The sequence below is a fragment of the Dermacentor variabilis genome, chromosome 8 (assembly GCF_050947875.1).
Source record: "Dermacentor variabilis isolate Ectoservices chromosome 8, ASM5094787v1, whole genome shotgun sequence".
In the NCBI taxonomy this organism is placed as follows: Eukaryota; Metazoa; Arthropoda; class Arachnida; order Ixodida; family Ixodidae; genus Dermacentor; species Dermacentor variabilis.
In genome coordinates, this window is record NC_134575.1 from 141,574,489 (window position 1) to 141,598,220 (window position 23,732).

Below are 23,732 nucleotides of genomic sequence, written 5' to 3' on the forward strand. Positions count from 1 at the left end.
TATTGTGGTTGTATTGCAGTAAGGTATCGATATAAGGCCTCACTCACAACGGAAGAAGCAAAGCTCGGACGTAGCTCGACCTCAGGTTTCCGAAGCCACGTGAAGCAGTCCAAATCAAGGAAACCGGCCGGGAGGGAACAAATAAACAAAAAAACATCGATTTAAATTGCGCAGTTTAACGTCCCAAAACTGCGCAGTGGATTTTTACGTACGCCGTGGTTGAGGGATTAATTTCGGCCAGCCGGGGTTCTCAGGAGCACCTACGAATTTAAGTGCGCGGGCGTTTTTCGCACTTGGCCCGCATCGAAACGCGGTCGTCGCGACGGGAGACGCATGCGCGGCCGACGGTCAGAGGCAAACGACGGGCTCAACTGCGTACACTGTGTGTGCGCATGCAGTTGGCTTGTAAGGGTTCGTGCAGAACAAGCATTTCAATTATGCCGAAGGCTAAATTCAAGGAGGCAAAAAAGCAAACCGTACTCATACAGTCATAAACAGTGAAATGTTCTTGGTCGCAGTTTTCTTGCAGATAAGTGGGATACACGCTCTTCAGGCTGCGCTTAAAGCAGATTTTCCCATTGCAATGACGTCAATGCACTGTGGTCGGTACCGTCCGACTTCAATCAAAGATACGTTAATGCCAGACGGCCCAAGCTTGCTTTCCTTCAGGCAAATGCCTAGGGCCCGAAAACCGAGCCGTGACGGCTGTGAATCAACCAGGAAAAGAACAAAATGGTGACACGGCTTGGTCGCTCGATCTGACTGTGACGTCGACGGCCATTTAAAGAAGCCCGTCACTGCGCGCGGCGGACACGCCACACTGCAATCGTTCAGCGACTCTCGCAGAAGAAAACGTCCAGGATTGTGGGACAGTGTACGCGGCACAGCTCCTGCGCGGAGTTTGTTGTAATACACTGAACTTTCAAAAGTCGCCCCAGTGCCACAGTTTTCGATTAAGCAATTCGAGGAGCACGCATACTTTCGAGCGAATTTAGGGGCACTTGAATCCTAAATTCAAGGCTTCTCACGGATTTCGAGGGTGTGTACGAACCCCGACTGTGCTGTAGCAACGTCACGTGTCATCTAACAGATAATAATAATAATAATATTTGGGGTTTTACGTGCCAAAACCACTTTCTGATTATGAGGCACGCCGTAGTGGAGGACTCCGGAAATTTTGACCGCCTGGGGTTCTTTAACGTGCACCTAAATCTAAGCACACGGGTGTTTTCGCATTTCGCCCCCATCGAAATGCGGCCGCCGTGGCCGGGATTCGATCCCGCGACCTCGTGCTCAGCAGCCCAACACCATAGCCACTGAGCAACCACGGCGGGTGTCATCTAACAGAGTGATGAATTGGGCTACTTGGTGTGCGTCCGTTGTTTCTGCGCTATCTGCAACGCGCACTGGTTAACGGAGACGAGAGGAACACCGACCGGTGAGAAAAACAAAATGACGAGAAGAAACGCCGTTTATTGTGCCACTCAGTGCTTTTCTTTCTGATGGGAGACAAAGGCATGGGCGTTAGCCGTTGCGCCTGGTCTGCTACCCTATACTGGGGGAGGGGCAATGAAGTGAAGGAGAAAGGAAGTGGACAACACGTGATGCGTGGCACTCGTAACTGCCTTCACCGCGCATTCAAAGGCGGTCATCGAGCCCAGCATCACCTTTGAACAGCACAGCAGGGCTCTGGTGCCTACCCGTGCGTATGAGGGTCAAGTACGCGGTGCAGGGTGCTCCTCTCCTCCCCGCTATATATAGTGCCCGCTATTTTCCCTTCAATAAGACGTCTGTCGGATCGAACTGATTTTGCGGAAAATGTTAACGGAGCGGCTTCAATTGCGGCGCTTGTTTCAGTTTTGTCGCGTCGTGAACGTATAACCGTGTAACGAAGAATTAACGGTCTGGAGAGTTTTTCGGGCTTCGTATGTGCCCCAATAGAACGGGAGGGCGAACGGGCGATATGTTTATCCTCCAAATGTCAAGTGTGCTGGCAAAGCTTTTCGAGCACCTAGCCGTGCGCTATCAAGCACGAGCGTGCGTGAAAGAAGGAATGCACAGGAGAGCGGCAAGGCAGCAGGCACAGCGTTACAGCGTGCGCGAAGACGCGCGTCCAGGCGCAGGAGCAAGTTGGCCAACTCGCCGCCATGCCAAATGACCACTCAACCTTTCCGCGCATGAGGCACGCCAACAAACGGTCCCACAAAGCGTCACGGCTGGACGCGCGGATCAATCGCCCAGGCTGTCGACGATCTCATTCAGGTCGACAAAGAAACGCATACGGGACCACGCGGAACCGTGTTGCTGGCGCCTTTTTTCGGTGAATGCAGCGTCTCTATAAAACTTACGCCCGCGAGCTGTTTCGAAACTGGGCTAGAGGACGTACGACGCCATGCAGAAGGGAATGACGTCATACAGGAAGTAGAGTTTCCTACTGCTGAGCGCAGTCCAACACTCGTCACAGGGGTTCCTCTAGGACAGCAAACCGACGCTTAAGCAGGGTGCGCCACAAATCTCCTCGGTGTGTGTCACTCTCCAATGAGCCTCTCGCAACCTTGGGTTTCTGAATATGTGTGACTGAGTGTTGCGGCAAGCAAGCGAACAATTGTCAGCATACGCCGGCACCGGCGCGCTAGGCTTTTCGTCTCGGAGATCACACACGGACTTCTCGGTGGTTCCACTAGATGGCGCAGCGTGTCCAAAAAGAAGTGCAAATGAGTAGCCCGGTTGCCGCATGACGCGTTTCTCGGCGTTCGGACCATGGAGGAATGAAAAAAAACCTAGGAGGGAGCATCACGTGATTCCACTAACCTCGGCACCTCCTCTGAAGCCGCTCATCCCACTCGCCGGGGCCTGGCGCCTTTCGGGTAGGAAGAGGCCCACATTGGTTGCCGGACCATCCGTGTTTGTTTCGTACCTGGTAACGATTAGCGGCCTAGTGGCGCCCGCCATCAACGCGTGGGTTACCGCGGGCGTCGTTCCTCGCTTCAAATACGTTGCCTTGAAACGTGGAGAAAGACTGCGGAGCCAGACCCGCGGCGACAAAATTTTAGAAGCGTCACCTGCGCTTACCAGCCCAGTTAGTCGGCGCTCACACCTCGAGACCCGTCCAGAGTATATGCCTGCCCGAGCGTGCTCTATTGCTTCGTCAAATCGGCTGTTGTGTACCTGGAACTCAGGTGCGCATTTTCTTGCTAATTTTTGTTTACCTGCCTTGCGCCTATAAGACAAGCTCTTTCGCAGGAAAGTTATTTGTCGCGTGTTTGCTTAGTAAAAGGTTCTGCCGTGCATCTTTCGTTTTGAAAGACATAAATAGCAATACGCTGCACTCTAAACGCCGAAATCACCTTTCCTTGAGATTTACGCGCACTATTTTGTAAGATTGTGTGGTGCGACGACCTTACGCTGTTGAGGCGTGCCTATTGAGTTTTCGCCTTTCTGCTGAGAGGCAGAAGGCATTGAGGAGAACGACAACGTCGACTGGGGCCGTCTGCCATAACAGCGGGCCGGCACAGCGTCAAATATGGCCGCGGACGCTCGCTTGAGCGCCTGCACATGTTTGCAGGGGCGAAATACATCATATTGTTTCCCAGAAGATGCTCCCAGACGCGACGAATCGCCGTCGGAAAGGCGGCTTGGTTTCCACCACACGTTTGCACGGCGAAAAGTTTCCTCGTTTCCCTGAAACCGGCGCGAAACGCGACCAGTCGTCCGTCAGGTGCTCGTGGCGGGTTGTTGGGCACCATGCCGACGCCTTGGTTCGTTGCTGCATTGGCGCCTCTCCGCTGCTTGCTTCAGCGGCGAGCCGCGTGGCGGTTCGGTGCTTCACCTGACTGACGTTACGCAGACTCGACTGATTCATACACTTGAATTCCTTCACTAAACGTGCCGTGCGTTTGCCACGCCGAACATGAGCGCATATCCCAAAACCCGCGCAGCAGACGCAGCCAAAGCGAGCCGACTAAAGCTACCACTTGCCTATCACGTGAGGGCCTATTTCCCATCATCCCACTCCTCTTAATTTTTTTTTTATGACTAGGCTTCAAAGTTTTCACGTGATGCTCCCTCATAGTATTTTCCTTCCTCTGTGGTTCGCAAGCGCCTGCGCGCCATACATTTTTCGAAGCCATGTGCAGGCCGGCTTCGCTGCGGCAACGCTAGATGGCGCTGTTATGATCGGCCGTTTAGAGTTACTGTATATGCTACCAAAGGTAGCGGAGTTGCGCGTCTGTTTTATCACGCCGCTAGCGCCTCTATTGGCAGAACGTCATCACGTGGTAGGCAAGCAACCGTGCATTGCGGCGAAGCAGATGCCTGGGCCAATTTTTGTATTTCCCGACGCCGCCGCTGCAGCGAACTGGATTCACACAAGTTATCGCCAATCAAATTCAAAGCGAATCCGTCCGATTTTGGCGTTCGCTGTTCGCGTGCGGGTTAGCTGCGGAGCAACGACACAACGTGCGCAGCGCATCTAACAATTGGTTCATCGCTGTGTCCTCGCAGTCCCGTCGGGATGATATAATGACCGGGTGCTCTGCTCCCGACTGCACGAATCGCTCTGTAAGCGGAAAAGCTTTTTATTCGATCCAATTCAATCCCATGCACCACACTGCATTCACAGAACTGTCATAAAAAAGCCAGCTCACATTTTCATGATAATTATGCACTGCTTGGGTTGTTGTTTCTGAACATAAAAGAGGTTACACTACCAAGTAAAGATATTTCATCTACTACTGCTTATGTGAAGCAGGATGCACGAGGAATTAATGTCGTTATTTACCATACGGTAAGGGCCTAACTGTGTTTTGCATTATTACCCGTAATGTAGCTATGTCAATCCTCTGAGAGAAAAAACTTTCACTACACTCCCACAGAAGGTTACTTTTGGAATCCCTGCAGTGAAAAGGCACATAATGAAGTGGCACTTGCAGGTGTGGCTGATATCCAGTGCCTGCTAGTAGGTGGGTACGTTTCTACAGCAAATTTAACGGGGTACCAGAGTCGAAATACGAATGGTTGGTCATTGATTCACCAGTAATATCTAAGACTGCCTACACGTTGAGAGCTTTGGCACATAAGCAGGTATGCCTATTGCAAAACCCAGTATCCAGTGTCCAGTGCAGCGCCGGATCATGGGCCCAGTGCGGAGCGCTGGATGCTGGGGCGCTGGGCAGGCGCGGCGAACTGGGAGGCGCTGGGTACTGGTACGAAAAACAGCTCTAGCGCGTTAAATACGCGGTGCCTGGACACCGTATATATATTTTTTGAGAACAGAAATCGTTTTGGTGCAATAAAAAAGAAAAAAAAACGTAAAAATAAATGAGCTCCGACCTCAGGACTCCATCGTCGGACCTACAAATCCCAAGCCCGGTGCTTTACCACTACGCCACGCCAGGAGCCGAACGTGGGCGCATAATTTCCACGTCAAGGACCGAGAAGCAGTTTTAGTTCCACAGAGATGCGTCAGTCATGGCGGACGCCCAGCAACTAGAACTCGCGCCTGCACCGGAAACAAAATTTTGCTGTCCATATTCATGCTCGGAAGTGCCACCGATTTTCACTTGCGATTGGCATTTTAACTTCGAAAAAAATCCTAAATGAACCGCCGACCCGGGACGCTGTATGGGCTGCTACTACCGCTTTGGATAGCCGTTTCTTGTTCTTCACGCAAAGGATATGCAATGTTTCCTTAGTTCAGTGATGCTTTTCAGTTGACACGTCTGTCTATCCATAGATCTTCGTCACAGAAGCGCAGGCTAGGGCTGTGAGCCTTCGGCGACAGCACATATATACCTGTGTTTATGACGCGTCACATCGGCGCTCATCGCTACTTGTGCTGGCACTGTAAACATGAAAAAATAGTTTATTTAAGAACACTGATGCGAAAGCTGAAATATGGTGATTTATCCTTGTTAGACTTCTTGATTCCTGAGCCTAGACGCGCCGAGAACATGCAGACGGACTCGGCGGATACGCTTGGCCTAAGCTTCGGTGGGGACCGATCTCGGCGCCTTTTTCTTGAAGATCTTTTCAGTCAGCTGTTTCGATGCACTTTGTTTGCGATTAGGCGGAAAAGCAGTCCACAAGCGATGCAATAGCGTCCACGGTCGATCGACGATACGGTAGGCATGTCGCCTGCAAAAGCAAAGTGCGGCTTCGCCGCATAGATTTGGTTGCTTCCCAGGCAAGATGGCGGACCTACGCGCAACTCTGCTACCTTTGGTAGCATATGCAGTAACTCTACGGCCGTTCACCCCGCGACAACCTCCGGTCACGGTTAACGCGATTATGGCGAACGCGCCGATGGCCTCGTCAAAATGGTTCTCAAAACGGATGATTTATGGCCAACACGGGAGTACCTCGGTCAAGAGATGTTTGGGCAATTAGCAAGGATACGAGCATCACTTGTGAGCCGCACGAATTGGCAAGTCCACGCCGGAGACGCGGTCAGTGTACGATCGGAGCCAGCGATCGGAGTCGCCCTTCCTCTGTTTGTGTCCAACGATGTGCGTACGTTTACGACAAAACTTCCTTCGGAGGGAAACGGCAACAGACCTCCGGATTGGCGGCACCTGACGTCATTGGTCTCCTGGCGCCGGATTGGCGGAGGCGACTGAAAAATGACCACGCGGGGCATAAAAGGAGCAACGGACGGCGGGAGTCGGCGGCTGCTGCAACTTGATGAACTTTTTGCGTATTACTTTGAATTTTCTCGGAAGTATAAACGTGTTTGTGAAACGTCCCGAATATCGGGCCCAGCATCACGTCTCCTCCACGGGCAAAGTGAATTCCACGTCTTCAAAACTCCCAGTCGCAACAGCGCCGAGTGTTCTTAGGGAAGCGCTCAAGAGGAGGAATCAAGCTGCAGCACACGCCCCTGTGTCGTAAGCTCGTTTCGGTGCCGGCAATAATTAAGTTGCGTCGCTATGCTGATTCAATGCTAAACGCGTCGACAGACATCGCGAGACGCGTTCCGCCGATTTTTTTTCCCTTTTCGCCTGCTTGAATATTAAGTTATTAATAAACTTAAATATTATATTCAGAGCAAGAGTGGCAATGAGGATACTCTGGACCATCAAAGTTTTCTGATCTAGCTTTATATTGTTCAATACACGCTGCAGAAATATTTTGCAAGCCTGGAAGAAAGCCTGCGACATACGAAAAATAGTCCGACTTCCTCCAAGCGGCGGCAAACGTTGCCTTGGTTCTGTCCAGCTGCGCGGCACTTGCAAATTTCTAAATTTTGGGAAAAGTTGCGTTAGAAACCCCGTATGCGGTGAATGCAAGCAACCATTTGAGACTTTAATCACAAACTCGGGCAGACTGAACGCGTACCACCTTTGTGCTACACCATTAAATTTTTTTTTTTAATTAGATGTTTCTATAGTTATACTGCGCACTCCTTTGTTCCGCAGATACGAAATTTAGCAAGTTACCAGGCTGCAACAGTAGTTTGTGAAACTTGTAAAAAAAAAGAAAAGAAAGAAAGCCCGTCCTTTATGCGGAACCTAGCTCATCTTGCAGACAATATAGCTGCGTATACTCTGAGAATAATGAACCTTAAAGAGTGCGAACATAGAAAACAAGATATGGCCAACAACCATTAGAAAACAAGTTACCCACATTCCTTAACAAGTTGGACAGAAAAACAGGTTTCAATTGGGGAGCGTGCGACTTTCGATGAATCATTTCAAACACCCTTAATCTCGTTCAGCTTTTTCTCCCGCCATTTCATTGATCTGACATTATAGCTTTTGCGAGCAGTCTTTTTTCGTTGCGTCGAGTACATGAAGTCTTCCTTCACAACTGTCGCGATCTACTCAGTTATGTAAGTCAGCATTGCTAACACGTTTTCGCTCACTGCTGTTTATGTGCATGGCATCATGTAGCCGCAATTTATGGCGGCTTGTGCTTTTATTTTGTCAAGCTGCCAATCCATCATCATGTTTGTTGCTTATGATAAAATTTATATTTATTATTATTCTCAGCTTACACGTGCCGAAACTACGATCTGTTTGAGGCACGCTGCAGTGAGCGGCTGCCGATTAATTTGCACTCCCTGGGGGTTCTTTAACGCGCACATAAGCACACACAAGCGCTTTTGCATTGCTCCCTCATCCAAATGTGGCGTACGAGGTAGCGGGTTCGATCCAGGGCATTGTAAGCTGCCACGGCGCGTTCAGAGCCGCACAGTGCATGCGCGAAAACGTTCAAATTCTTATCTTCTCTGCGCAAAGAAAGATTTCACGGAAGCTTGGAACAAGCGGCGCAATGCGATAAGTACGCGACGAAACACAAAAGGCACAGAAGAGCAGTAGCGTGATGCCTAAGTGCACGTACTCGCACGAAAAGAAGGAAACCTTATCAAATGCACTGCTATAGCTCCGAAGCTCCATCGCGCGCGCTACTAAATGTTACGGCCAGTATTTGCGGTTTTCGCCGCCGGTACTCGAGCGGATCTATACGCGTAGAACACCACAAATGTGAGTCGCTCCGCACATCAGATCCACATCAGATCGACGAACGAAAGGTTTCGCTTCAGAAAGAACGCGGCTGTGCAATGACAACAGTACAAGAGCAAACAACGCTCACGAGTATAGTTCATTCTACGCCTTGCCAGGAAAGTTAGGTATTGGATATAGGTGATAATTCGGTTTACCTCCGAAATTCCAAGCACATGTCCCGCTCGCGCATAAAATGCGACAGCGAAAAGTTGAAGCCTCGTTTAGGCGACTGTTGCCCCTTTACGTTAATTCTAGAAATCCGTGCCCGAAACACCCTTCGTATACTACGGTCGTAGGCGACGTTTCAAGCAGGGACTGTACGAGTATGCCTAGTCTCAAGAAATCACCGGCCACGCGCTTTGTCGTCTCAGCGGGAAAAAAAAAAAAAAGAGCTCGCCCCTGCAGAACTATGCTTTCATTTTTTGCTTTCATGGTGACGTCTGCTGCCCCTCGGCGTTCCCAAAAGGGAGCGGGACGTCTCAAAAAAAGCCACGAGCTCCAGCCCCTCCGCCATTGCCAAAAAGCAGCAGCAGAGTCCTCCTGCACGCCCCTCTTCCTCCTCCGGACGTCACCGCAGCGCTGTGATGCTGCAGCGCGCCACGGGGAGTCCGTTAAGTGCGCGCACATACTCACAACGCGAACGTCACCAGCGTAGCAGAACACACAGCCGTATCCTCGTAGTGCAGACGACCGCAGCAGACGACGAGACTGGAGTGGCAGACGGCGTACGCTAGACGCAGACGACGAGGAGAGAGGCACCGCTCAGTCGAGCAGCAGATGACTCCTCCCCGAATACTCGCACGCACCAGACGCGCGCGACGATGCGTCCGAGCAGCAAAGGACTCACCGATTTCAGAAGGTCGTCGTTATTTGGGTGCCTCCGCACCGCAGGCTTGCGCGCCGTGCGTCGTCTTCTTCCCGGCGTCGCGCGAGGCTGCTGGGTCCCCTTGCTGTTGCAAGCGACGCCGCGGGGCGGTTTCGTTTTTCTTTTCGGGCTTTGTTGGGGACGGCCGCCGCCGCAGGTGAGGAGTGGTGCGCGTTGAGATGCGGTTGACTAGCTTCGTGGTCGTCGGCTGGGCGCAGCGGCCGCCATATCCCTTCGCACTGGCACTGCCACCCTTCCGCCTGCGACCGAGCGCGCCGCGTTCGGAAACTGCCGCCGCGCCGATGCCGCTGCTGGCGGAGAGCGATGGCGGCTCTCTCCGCCTCCTCTTCCCGTTACGCCCTCCCTCCCTTTCCCTCGGTCACTATTCACGCTCCCCCGCGCCGACGTTTCTTTGCGCAGTTGTTCGCATTTTCGTTTGCTTTTGCGCAACGCGAATAAGCCTTGACGCGCGCTGGGCGCGCATCCTCTCGGCACGCCGAAGCAGCAGAAACCGAAAAAGCTCCCATTTGCAACTGCACGTTGCGTGGCGTCCTCCCATAACGGTTGTCGCTGCTTTGACTTAGAGGCAACTACCATTAGAGGCGCCAGGAGTCGCTACTTCAACATCCAATTTACGACTTAATTCAATGTGTTAGTTTATGCTAACGGAAGAATCATCCGTAGAAAGACCTACGATAGAGGCGTTCCCATCACTGACGGGTCCCAAGAAGGCAGGAGAGGGGCGCTCTGCGCCCTATTCCTTTCCGAAGATATTACTACCACCACTTTTCCCTCACCTGTACATACTCTCAGCAAACATCTAAAATGAGGTGATCACCCCTACCACCTCTGTTATCTCTTCTGATTAGCACTGACCGACGGATGGCCTCAGTCATCCAAGTCCAAATTTACAAGGCATGCGATATATGATTAACATCGTATTCTAAAGGAGCCGGAGGCTCCAACTAATTGGTTTTGAGAGCCGTTTCTAAACAAAGGGTGACCTAGCGATGCAAGAATGGTGTGACATTTATGACACCACACAAATGCTGTTCAAGCACACACTACAAAGAGCTTATGTGCATACTGAGTTGTGGAACAATACTTCCCAAGACTAACTTCGTGCTGCTGCCTGCTGGTCATTTTGCAGGCTGGCACTTTGCATAAGCCAAGCCTCCTCAATCAATGCGTCCTTTCAAGCCTATGTCGGCCTGTTCATATCGTCGTAGCACGACACATTAAGATCAAAGTAGCAAGGCCCGATATGGTTTCAGAATGTTGCATTCACCACGTTTTGATAGCTTTGCACTCCACGGCACCCTCTCAAAAGGGACTCTTTCGGCCGGACTCGGCCCAGGATGCTTGGAGCGAACTTTCATGGCGATTTTCACCCGGCACAAACAGACGCGGCGGGACGACGTTCGCTGTCGTCAGCGAAAAAACAGGCCGCGCGCTCGCCGCGTGTCTGTCAGTGTTGTCAGACTCTAGGAATATGTGTTTTCGGATAAGAAATAAAAACAGTAAATAATATTTTTATTGTATTATTTGTTAATGACTTAACTTGGCAAAAGGTTTCATAGAGGCGCTTACATGCGATTTCCGCACATATCATTGAGCAGTAAGCGTTTTAGCGGGCTGGCTTTGCGCCGTCTGGCTACGTTGAGCGGTGGCACTTAAAACCCCTTAAACTTCGTAGTGTCACGCTTTGAAGAATGCCGCCTCCTCCTCGCGCGCTCTGGCCGAGGCCGACGCCGCGTCACTATTGGCCTAATAGCATCACGTGGGCCCTCGCGCCTTGCATCAGCGCCATTTTTGCTCGAGAAGCGTCTACGGAGTGGCGAGGAGCGTATGTTGGCGCCGTTGCTACGCTCGAGCAGTGAAGGCGGCGCCACGGTTGAGGAGGGAGCGTGAAAGAGAGGAAAAACGAGGAGTGAAGGCGGAGGAGGAGAGTGTCGGTACAGTCAGAGTTTCCTACAAACATTTTTGTAGAAAACTCTATGGGTACAGTAACCGCGGAGCTCATGGCGGAGCTAGAGCTAGCTAGAGTGTACAAGATTGGGAGAGTGGGTCGAACGAGGGCCCCGCGCTGAGGCATTTTTATTGAAAATCCAGATTGCGCCACCGGCGCGCCGGTCGTGCCGAACAGAAGCACGGTCGCGGTCGAACGCAGCGTTGCGGTTGCGTTCGAGGATGACCGAGCATTAGCCGGAGCCACGCAGTCAGATGGATCGCGTTTGCGTTCCTTTTTAAACCTTATGTGCGTGCTTCACTGTGTCAAGAGATAACGAAATGCAGAGCTCATCTTTCGAAGAAATGGGAATCATATGCAGTAATGGGATGAGGTACAGGAATAAATGAACTGTGTGGCATAATTAGGGGTCAAATGAAATTGCGTAAACCTTTGTTTTCTTCCTTTCTCAAGGCGATATATTGAATGCTAACAAAATTTCCCCGATGCCCTAATAACGGCAGCAATTTGACATTTAGGGAGCATATGGGTCACATTATTCATTACGCACGTGCAGCACATTTCTTTTGTAGGTTGTGTGCTTTGAAATTATTTATGGTATAGCCGTTTTCTTCCCTATTTTTATGCGTCATACGCCTGAGATGTAGTTGGTTTTCCAGATCCTCCGGGTGAATAAGGCAAAACACATTGTTTATATTTGCTTGTATTAGGAAGCATGTTATCGGTTGTCTATGTCTTCGAGCTCGCGCAGGTTTCCATTGTCACATGCCTCCAATCTGAATGACGGTTCAACTGAGAGCGGGAGCGTTCTCTTTCATGACCGGCCTTCATCTGTTGCATATGAGGCCGTTCTCTTTCGCGTGAACTGCTCGGGTGTAGGCTGCTCGTAGAGATACTCCCGAAAATACGGCAAAAGATTGTGGGTACCGCATCAGGCCGAAGTGCAGGCTTTCCACGCCGTGTAGATACTTCCTGGCCTTCGATGATATGCACATAATGCCTCAGTATGTACTTTGCATCCAGGTGCAGCTCACAAATGGAGTCGGTGATTTCCAAAGGGCCGATCGGTGCGTTGAAGATTGAGCTCCCGCACGCGTCGACTTTCTTCTTCTTTAGGGACTCCGAAGAGCGAGAGCTTGGCCTGACCTCTCAATCTGCTGTATACGGTTTTGCAACCCACTATACAACAGTAGTTCTTTCGCCGAGGTGTGCTCATCATCCCATTCTTCGAACACTCTAAGTCGTCAAGTTACGAGACAAACCATGCATAGACAAATGCGAGCGTGTGGAAGGCGCTTTGGTGCGTATAAGTTGTGTTGCGTTTGAGTGGAGTTATTAGCAAAAAAGAAAAGTCTGCGCGCGTAAACATCGTTTGACCGAAGCGAGGAACCTCAATTCATGGCAAAGCAGTAGTTTTATTGTATTATTTTTTTTCGCACATAATAGGAACAAAAATTGACGAAACAAACACAAGCACAACGGTCTGTTCAGTAGACGGCGGCGCGACGAGCAGACGACAGCTCGGCGCCGCCGTGACCACCGCCGGTAGACGTGGTTCCGCCGGGCCGCCGGATTGGCCTGAATGACAGCAGCTAGGAACTTTTAGAAGGCGACTGCAGCGCCACCGCAAATTTCAACGTTTTTTGATCACTCGCGCCGCTTGCCGTGGCCTCCGTTGGACCCACTCCCCCATTCTAGTACACTCTAGCGGAGCGCAGGCGTTGCAGAATGTTCTGTGGTTTTCCAACAGCATGTCGAACAGTTTACTTTGTGTAAAAACACATTGGGGTTATTCATTTCCTATTATTCAGTTCCTATTTTAAAGCCTCCTCCAACAACAATCGTTTAGTAATGCAGCCGGAGAGGATAGAATTATCGTTATTTGGCGTCAAATGGGCCTATCGGCGGCTCTCGTTCTCGATGCCCTAGGCATTCCGTGTGCCGCCTGGGCCCACACAGATGCAAACATCCAGAATACCAGGCATGGTCGGCGTCTGTCGTCGCTCTTTTCCCTCAAGGCACTCGATCAGAAGGGACTTACGGTTGTAGTAGAGCAGGGGCGACTCCTGACCGAAGCACAAAACCAAAGTTAAAGAACCCCAGGTGGTCAAAATTTCCGGAGTCCTCCACTATGGCGTGCCTCATAATCAGAAAGTGGTTTTCGCACGTAAAACCCCATAATTTAATTTTTTTAAACCAAACTTCACGAGCACGCGTACAGCGAAAAAGAAACGAAAGAATGAGCTTCCCGTCCCTTGGGATTAAGGGTTACGGACTGGATCCCAAGGGAAGGGAAGCGTAGCAGGGGGCGACAGAAAGTTAGGTGGGCGGATGAGATTAAGAAGTTTGCAGGCATGGCATGGCCACAATTAGTACATGACCGGAGTAGTTGGAGAAGTATGGGAGAGGCCTTTGCCCTGCAGTGGGCGTAACCAGGCTGATGATGATGAATGAGCTTCGGGCTCCGCGAACGAGAAACCGTTTCATCCCCTATACCCGAACCCATATGGGTGACACCACACACACAAAAAAGACAATAACAAAAGCAGTACAATGCACACGCTATTTTGCGCCGTGCAACCTTCGATCGGGTTGGTAAGAAAACTGCACCGCACTTATCATTATCTGTTTCGTGAGTACCTCACTGAAGTTTGTAGACAAAAACCAAGTTTACACAAATTTGTACTCTTAAACATTCAAATTCCGGCTGCAATGATCAACGGCGTCCCTTTCATGTGTAGATAGCCCGAAAGTGCGCGGCCAAAGCAGCCCAAACAGCCGCATTCCGTCGCTTCAGCGCGTCCGCGCGACGGACGCTCCATGGAAAAGCAAAAATACGCAAAAACCAACCAGCTGCCTGAAGTCGGAGGGAAATCGATCGGCGCGACGCCTGGTGAGCGCGCGAGGCGCTCCTTCCACTTCCGACGTACAGAATGAAGCGTCTTTCTTTAAATCACTATCTCTCTCGATTTTCGCCTGGCTGCGTTTTTTTCCGATCGGACAGGGTAGCGTTTTTAGAATTGCTAGTAGGTAGAGCGGGCGCGAGAGAGAAAATCTGGGGGCTTTTGCTCCTTGAATATTGGCCTCGAGCTCCACCACTGGAAAAGCTGGCGCTACCGTCGGCGTGACGTGCTATTGGGGATCACGTGGACATAGCGGCCGCGTCGGCTGCTTCGGGAGCGCCGAAGCGAGCGGAAAACGAGCTTAAATTCCCTCGACGCTGCGGTCCTCATTTAGTGGCGAGATTTTCCCGCTTCGAGTGTCTCCTTAACAACGCTTGAAAGCACTTCAATAGGTAGTGGCTGCCTTTGAAGGAGCGCAACATGGTAGGCTACTGCTCGGTGCCGCAGTGCCGGACTTACGCAACGGAGCCCGGTGTGAGCCGTAGGACAAGAAGCTGCGTAATGCTTGGCTCGCGAAACATAAAACCGGCAAACAGTCATCGGCTACAACTCGGGTATGCAGCAAGCACAGACGCGAGGAAGATTTCTGCTACAGCGCCGGGTCTACGATGTTCGGAAAACGCGCACTGAGACGCTCGCCCGAGTCCGCTGCCCGACTAATGTCATGACGGTTTGGTCTATGAACTTGTCGATGCTATAGATACTGGCAAATTCACTGGAGTGGAAAGGGAGCGGTAAGAAGCACCTTAAAAAAAGCATGGCATATGGTCATGTTTGTGTTATGGTTTAATGCACTGGATTACAAAAAAAAAAAAAAAAAGAAGAAGCAGCGGGAAATCGCACGCAGAGAACACCGATAAACATACAGTGCGGTGCAACTCGAGAAATAATATTGAAACGTCCAAGAATTTAGAAGAAAAAAAAACATTGAATCGTCGCGACGGCACATCACAGTCCCCGCAGGCGTCGAAGCCTCTACAATGAAATTATTTTTGAATAACTCTGATAGCGCCCACGCAACAATGGTTGCTTGTATACTGTCAAATGCTCATATTCTGCGGCCTAAAGCTCGTGGCACGGCGCGTAAACGCGCACGCGGTGAAAGCGAAACAGTACGCGGACAAGCATGCAGACGCGCAGTCGGTCGCTGCGAATCTGTGCGATCGCTGCACTGAGGCTTCATTCTATTACGCTCCATTTAGTTATAGAAACACTATAAGTACATATTTAACATAGTTTGCTCTCAGCGTTTACCTACCTTTCACGCAAGAAGCCGGTTCGGGAGACCCCATCGCGGCGACCGCGCGCAGTGGCGTTCACTGTACTACGTAATCGGTAAAGAGATAGCGTCTGTAAACGATTCTGTGCTTTCAGTTTGCCCAAGATTATTATTCAGACAGTAAAAAAACTTCTCTCGTTTCGAAAGTACTTACAGAAATATCCGGGAGAGCTCGCGCGTAGTGTTTCCAGTGAGCGCTGACAGCAAAACCTATGAGGAGCGCGCCACGTAATCCCTAATACTACGCCAGCGAGGCGCTTCCGATAGATGGCGACTCCGTAACTCCTCGCCGCCAATACGACTCAGCCTAGGCACAGCCTATGTAGCGTAGGCCTACTTCTGACACCTTACAAGGAATAACAGTATGCAAAGATTGACGAAGGAAATGACAAACAAATGGCATTAACTGCATTTCTCTCATTTTAGTTTGCCTGGTATCTCTTCTATGTTAAACGAAGTAGGCCAGTGCACACCTTGCCAACTTTCGCCTTCTCCACGGATGCACCATTTCAATCACCATTTGCACCCAATCTGATCACAAGCTTTCGTGAAAACCAATATCCCGCTACATATATTATTTTGTTTTTTTTTTCTTAAGTCACTAGAATGCAGCATCTGTCACCAGAGGTGGTCGTACCACGCTGAACTGGTCCTTCACAAAGTGGCACTTGAAGTACGGGTTCTCTCCCACGTACCGGTAAGGCAAGGTAGTAAGGAGAGCACAGTGCCGTAAGTAGCCACCTCTTAAAGCATGCTAAACATATTTTTGGATAGCAACTGGAGTCAGGTCTTCATAAAATTTAACTCCATCACTCCTCGCACAAACCTTAACTTCTCGATATTCTTTGTTAACCTCCACATTCCTGCTCCATAGATTAGTACCTGTAAAATGCAGTGGTTGTACACTTTTCAAGGATAGCGGTAAGCCGCCGTTTATGATTTGGTAATGCCTGCCGCATGCACTTCACCCCATTTTTATACTGCAAGTTTCCTTCTCATGATCAAGGTCCCCTGTGATAAATGGCCTAGATAAAGACAGTCTTGCACAGATTCTAGAGGCTAACTACCAATCCTGAATTTTCATTCCTGTGCCAAGACTTACTTTTGTTTTTTGCATATTCAACACTGCTAGTACACCTTGTTGGCTAACTTACCTGAAGGCAAATTACAAGAGAACTAAGGTGGTGATCAAGGTGCAGCAGTGGGCCTACAGGCAACACAGTTGCACTGCAACCACTCTTGGTCGCTTCCAAGTCTCCATTTTCCAGTCTTGTTATGTTTTAACAAGTTTTTTTTTTCTATGAGTACGACACTGACACAATGGTGTTCAATCAGGTGTTGACTGTATGTGCACTGAATGAAGAACTACAAACTTTAAACCCATGTGAACAAGTTTTGCCCAAGATAACTTTATTACAACATTTCAAGACATGGCCAAACATGGCAGTTTCGTTTTCTCAAATGGCAAGTCCACCTTCGCTGCAATACCTAAAATGCAAAAGAAAGGGTAGGAACAAAGATTTACTTACAATGAAGACATTAAGCAATTAATAACTATATACAGCTTCCAGAATTAAAACAAGAAAAAAAGCTTTCTCGCAAATGGGCGTTACATCGGGCATTCTGGCTACTCATTCCACCAAATCAATCCACTTAGGCTACACTGAAATGCAGTTGCATAAAAAATTAAACGAAAAATATGGGATGTTAAATGGCAGGCATGGCGGCACGCAAACTGAAGTGGCATTGCATTGAGGCCACAGCTCAAACATTGCAGTTGTTTCGGCCCGAAGTTGAATTTAGAGAACATCCTAGAATATCCTAGCCAATGCGCAAAGGTCGCTACGAAAGCTGGAAACACTTCTCTCACGCTCGCGTTCAAATCCTAAAGTGGTGCATCTTACATGAAAGAAAAATGTACGTATGCGTCAGGTAATTTGAAGCAACGTTAAGTCTAGTACTTTTGTGCCAGAACATATAACGCGTTCATGACATGGAAGGTGTCATAGATCTGAACCTATTTACCACCAAATGAGCAAAGTGACCTGTTTCTGCAGCCACAGTGTACCACTTGCACTCACAACCAAAACATAGCATGCTGCATGCTAAAAGCACAATGGTGCACAATACGTCATTTGACTTAACCGTAACATCTGCAAGTTGTAGCAATATAGGAAGCAGAAAGTGTTACAGGTCATAAACAACTGTATTGCAAAATGCACAGAGTGACACTTATAGACTGCACACCTCCGTAGCGTTGTGTTCTAAAGTACGAAATGGAGTATATAGTTGCTTGCAAAGTTTGCGCCATTGTGACAGCATGTCAGGTGCTTTTAGCAACGGAAGCGCCTTGACAGGCTTGGCATCACTCAAACAGGGAGCACCATTTTTGTATGAAACAACGTCATGGTGTGAAAAAAAATCACAGTCGAACCCATCTCACGATGACTGTCAACATTAATGTGATTGGCATTCAAGCACACAACGCAGTGAAAAACCATATTGCTAGACAGCTATACTTACTACCTTAGCAGGGCAAGTAGGCTAAGCAAAGCGGAAAGCTGGGCGAGTCGGTTCACACTCATGGTGGAAAAAGTGCAATATTAACACAGTAGGCCAAGAATGCTAATCACATCAATACACCCACGCACCATAGCACCACCGCAGACCACAGGTCTACACCGCAATGAACGTTTCACTAAACACGGCCTCCCAACTGCGGTCAGTTTTGTCCTGCCGACACCATCGAATTGCAGTTCAGCATAACCGACTTTGAGTGAACTATGGCATGATTGCATAGGTGCCTTGTTCAGGCTTTAAATCATTTTTATCACTGCCAGCTAGAAGAGTGCAGTCAGCCAAGCGATTTCCTTTCTTGTTTCACGAGTGAAAATGATGTTTAGGGGACTAGACTGCAGACAGCAGCAGCACACTAGGTTAAGAATGCTAATTGCATTAAAAGCTCTGGAGTCTTTGGAAAACTGTGATGGGACGCGTGCAACAATACTGGAGTAATGAGCAAATGAGACGCAACTTGGCCGGAAAGCTTTTTGAGAAAAAAAGATGCATCGACAGCAGTCTTGCCAGCTATTTATAGTACAACTGAAGAAATGGCAATACAGGGGCAGAAGCCGTCAAGGAAGTTTTGGAGCAGCTCTGGGAGCATCAAATTTGCCACATTGGAGCAGGTTTGGAGCTTGAATTGTCTGTTTTGGAGCAGCTTGGTAAAGGTCAATATGAGTGAAATACAGGCATATGAAGTAAAGCGTTCCTTATTTTACTTTGCAGAACACTATTGGATCACGGCAGATCAGTTCTACGGAAGCCTGCAAGGCGAGTAAAATTGATGACAGAGAAAAATTGCCATCCACTCGACTGCAGCACGACGCTACAAAGGGAACCCATACAGGTTTCTCAGAAACCACTATTAAATTACATACCGGATGTTCCAACTAACTGTTGCCAAGAAAAAAATAAACCAGGGATTTCCATGAACAGCGCCCACTCTATGTTGGCAGGCTTGCGTTAATGCTAGTCAAGTTTTTTTTCTTTTTTATTGCGAACAAGCAAGTAATACTTAATGTTAGTGAATTTATTACCTTATTCAATGTAAGGTAGAAGAAGAGAAAAGGTTGGGAGAGAAGAAGAGGACGAAGTGAAAATAAACAAGGATAGCTACCTTGTCAAACTGACTTATCTCAGTTTTATTACAAATTTGCCGTAGTTGGCAGGATAGGAACCTGTGTTATACACCTCATCCCCTTCGTTTTACCGAGGGCCATGTGCCTGGATGTCACCCAAACCTGCGCGGACGGCGACAGGCATGCGAGCATGGCAAGCTTTTTCCACGGAGGACGGTTTGCTGTAATGGGTGAGCACTGATCCCTTGTTCAGAACGCTCACGAAGACGACCTTTTGCTATTGGTGGTATAATGTAACCATGCATGATCAGCATGAACGAACAAGGCCAAATATCTAAGAATGCGCAAGACATTTTTCATCGTATAATGGAACTCGAGCAGAGAAACAGTGAACGCCAGCAACAAATACTAGCCTGGCCGAGTTTCTATGAGTACGCGTGTGACCAAAATAGTTGGCAACAAGACCTTGACAAGGTTATGAATATGCGCTTGTACCTATGAGGCATAGTGAAAACCTGGCATGACTTGAGAACCGCAGAAAGAGCGCACCGGCCGTGGGCTCAGTGGAGAGACAGTTTTTTTTGTCTTTCTCCGAGAACAAGCTCCAGAGCTGGGCAGCGCTATAGCTTTCAAATATAATTCCGGCCCTCTGGTAGAATATATTTTTTTGAGAAGAGGAGGCTGCTTCATGCTGCTGACTTCACGTTATCGGACTCGCCGCTTGTACCTCTGAATGTTATTAGGACTGCCTAAGAGCATGCAGCATGATGTCCAACTAAGAACGCCGCATACTGTTGATGACTTGCTTAAAAATATTAAAGATTTATGCACTCTACAACATCAAGAGAGCGTTTCTAACGGCTACATTACTTCATCCAATGAAGATGACAGACTGCAGTGTAGAAATATGACCAAGTTGACATTGGGAGGTCACCCTCTCTCCTCTCAAGAGACCATCTTCCTCGCCGACCGTGCCACGCTTGTGTACATTTCTGTGTAAGCAAATGGAAGGGACATCAAGGCTTCAGTAAATAGCGGAGCTTTGATAACAGTTGTAAAGAAGAGCGAAATTCCGGACCTAAGCATTGTGGAACCTTGTCCTGTGATGGTGTATGGTTAGGACGGCAGGAAACAGACGTACAATGAGTGGGCGGAAGTGTTGATCACATGCGAAGGAAAAAGCACCATAACTAAGGCTCTCGTACTCGATGGAGTAAAATATCAGTTGCTCTTGTCTCACCCAGTCATGCAACAGCTACGACTTAACCTCTACTGAAGTGGAGAAGTCACTATTCGGAATGACTGCCAAATGGTTTCACTTGCTGAACTTCAACGGAAGCACACTACAGCAGCGGATGTTATCAAGCTGTATCCAGAGCTAATGTGGATCGAGGGATATCCAAAGGCCACATCAAAGTACCGTTTGAACTTCGCGACAAGACTAGTGAAACGCAAAGCTTACAATATGTCGCGAGAGAAGAAACATTGGTTGAAGGAAGAAATATAGAAGATGCCTGATGCCGGTGTAATCTGCCTATCAACCTCTGCCTTTGCTTCTCCGATCACCACTGCTCCTAAGGAGATGGCATCTTTTGTCTCTGTACCGATTACAGGCAGGTCAACAAACAGACTGACTTATTTTCATTTCCAATGCCACTTGTCGACGAAATCATCAACGGAACTGGGGGCTGTAGGATCTTTTCTCGCTTCAACTTGTGTAAATACTGGCAGGTGCCACTGTCAGAGGACACTAAAAAGTTTTCCGCCTTCGCGACACCGTTCGACATATACGAATATAACAGACTACCTTCTGGCTGGAAGAACTCACCCGCACGGTTCCAGATGATGATGAACAATGTCCTAAAGCCATATATCTAAATTTTGTGCAATGTTTACATTGATAACATCATTGTGTATTTGAAGTATAAGCAGGAGCACACTGAATACCTGGCGAAAGTCCTACAAGCACTCAGCAATGCAGATCTGAAGATAAATGAAAAGAAGAGTGATTTCTTTCAGCCGAAGGTCATTTTTCATGGTAGAGTGTTTGACGGTGCTACCAAAAGCACCAAAAATGAGTCTGTACATAGGATTTCCACACTTACGAAGCCACATGACCTTCATTCGCTGCGAGTTTTTCTTGGACTAGCAGGCCGCTTCAGGGCTTTTATTAAGGATTTTGCAAAGATGACAAAGTGCCTGACTTATCTGACAAAAATGGATGTTTCTTTTATTTGGTCAGATGATTGTGATGTAGTTTATCAAGAACCAGTGCACCGCATCTCATCTGACCCAGTATTAACTCTACCCGACTTCAGCCTGCCGTTCGAGATGAACACAGATGCATCACACTAAGGCACAGGGGCAGTACTGTATCAGAGGGACTGCAGTTCTCCACTACATCGACAACTTCCGAGTCGTTGGGTACTATTCCTGCACGTTTAACTCTTCTCAGCTCAACTACTCTGTGACGAAGAAAGAAGCCCTTGCCGTCCTCGTGGCACTGCGACATTTTAGATCGCACATAGATGTGAGAAAATTCAACCTCTATAAGGATCATCAGGCTCTGACCTATCTCCTCAATCAGTCGGAGCCAAGAGGAAAGCTGGTCCACTGGATAAACGACGGGGTTGACGGATGCAGATGCGTTATCTAGACTGGCGATCAAAGTTTTACATGAAGTGCTAAACATGACGAAACTATGTGACTGTCTACAGTTTGCCAACAGAAGGTTCGTTATGCCAGAGGCCCTCATTTCAAAAGCGCTCCACATGTACCATGACACTCCCGACTCTGGCGGTCATGATGGTTTCTGGCGAACCTATAATAAGCTTCCACAGAGGTTCACATGGAAGAATATGAAGAGGGATGTAGGCAACTATGTTCGGCCATGCCACTTGTGCAGGTCAATGAGGCAGTGCATGTGGATTTTGCCAAGTTGAAAAAAAAAAAGAAGAGCAAAGGTGTGCGGCAAACAGTCATTTCTAGTGGCAATCGACCAATGCACAAGAATAGTAGCTGCATGGCCCGGTAAAGAAGATACATATACAGTAAAACCTCGTTAATTCGAACTCAGTTTATTCGAAATCCCGCGTAATTCGAAGGTTTTCGGCGGTCCCAACAGTTCGAATGCAAATTTTGCCGGATAAATTGAACAGCCAGCGTGCCCATATCCGGATAATAAGTCAGTTTAAACCATGGCCTCCGTGATCCGCAACAAAAAAAGTTAGTGTGCCAGTCTTTGAGGCCAGTATAGTTGCCGGAGTGGCAGCCAGGCGGCACTTTAAATCAACCTTCTGTTTCCGGCGAACACTGTGCGCAGTTTTGTGGAGTGTAGCGGCGGTAACTGTGAACTGCTGCGCAGTGTCAATGGCTCCTTTACTAGATGCCTGCCGCGTTGTCTGGTAAACTCGGTTCCGTGCCCTCTCCCTTTTCTCGTCTCCGTGAAAAGGCAATGAGCGCTTCTCATGGCGAACGCCTGCAACTTACATCACTTGCTGCGGCAGATTACCATGGCATCTGTCACCATCTCGGAGGCCCGTGATAAGGCTTGCTACGTTTATAGTCCGATGTTATCGGCGCGCGGGCGAGCGTCGTTCGCGGTCAGTCACGCTACGTCGGTTGCGCTGCGCCAGCCGAGATGCCATCCCATGGAGGAAGGAAACTGAGGAGAGGCCCTACCTCCTCCGCGCGTTAGGAGAAAAGTGTGGAAGAAGTGACATAGTAGGTTCTCCTCTTTTTAGCTGATTTTTCATTTCTTTGACGTGGCGGCAACGCCTTTCGGGCCACAATGGCGGCTCTGTTTTGGTTCTGTGCGCTCACACATGTTGCTCTGTAGGTTTCGTACCGTGGCAAATGCGCCGAGCGGGAAGGTTTCCGTTGGTCTCTGTGTTTTGTTGCGCTCCGTTATCTAGACCGTGCTTTCCCGGATGTTGCTGTGGCCAGGTGGGACACGAGGAACTAAAGTTCGTGAAATGAACGCGCATGCAACGCTCTACGCAATGTACCGTGCCATGGCAATGGCAACGGACGAAGGAATATCCGCAGGAAATGTTGCCCTATTTGGCGGAATCATGCTAACGTGCTAGCGATTGTTTAGTATTGCTGCGGAGCGAGTGGGTCCGAGCAGCACGGTTGCACGCACCGCGGCGTGGTTTCATGAAAAATGTAAACAAGAGAGGAGAGCTGGCCCGATAGGCGGAGCAACGCCATGAACAACGCCAACTTCCGGCTTCACTTTAGCTTCACAAAGAGTGACTTCCGGCTTCACTTTAGCTTCACAAAGAGTGACGTCAGGGCCTCTCCTGAGTTTCCTTCCTCCGTGTGCCATCCCCTCTATACTTGAATGCGCGCGCCTTCGGCTGCTATGTTCGGAGCATGCGCAGAACGTTCGCCAAGTCGCGCGCCGTCCGCAAAAGCCGCCTGCGGAGTTGTGTTGGCGCCTTTTTCTTCGCGCGCAATGCATTGGGGTGCGAGAGTTGCGCCGACTCCGACGCGCGAATGGCTCAGGAGCCATATCGGCGCCGGGCCCGTTGGGGCGCGTCGGAAGCCGGCGGTTACGTTGGCTGTGC

The 23,732-nt window shown here is 49.2% G+C and overlaps 2 protein-coding genes across 3 annotated transcripts in view; both read right to left on the reverse strand.

The window, feature by feature from the left end:
- LOC142590625 (MIF4G domain-containing protein-like) overlaps positions 1–9,686 on the reverse strand; it is a 159,905-nt gene extending 150,219 nt beyond the window's left edge. Inside the window, exon 1 of one of the 2 annotated variants that reach the window (XM_075702961.1) lies at positions 9,352–9,686. The gene's annotated coding sequence lies outside the window, so the exon portion shown is untranslated. The remainder of the gene's footprint in view (positions 1–9,351) is intronic. The other variant, XM_075702960.1, reaches the window with a different exon arrangement.
- Positions 9,687–16,905: 7,219 nt separating this feature from the next.
- The window catches only part of LOC142590626 (eukaryotic translation initiation factor 3 subunit D-like), a 68,673-nt gene continuing 61,846 nt past the window's right edge, over positions 16,906–23,732 (reverse strand). The window contains exon 13 of the mRNA XM_075702963.1: positions 16,906–17,008. The gene's annotated coding sequence lies outside the window, so the exon portion shown is untranslated. The remainder of the gene's footprint in view (positions 17,009–23,732) is intronic.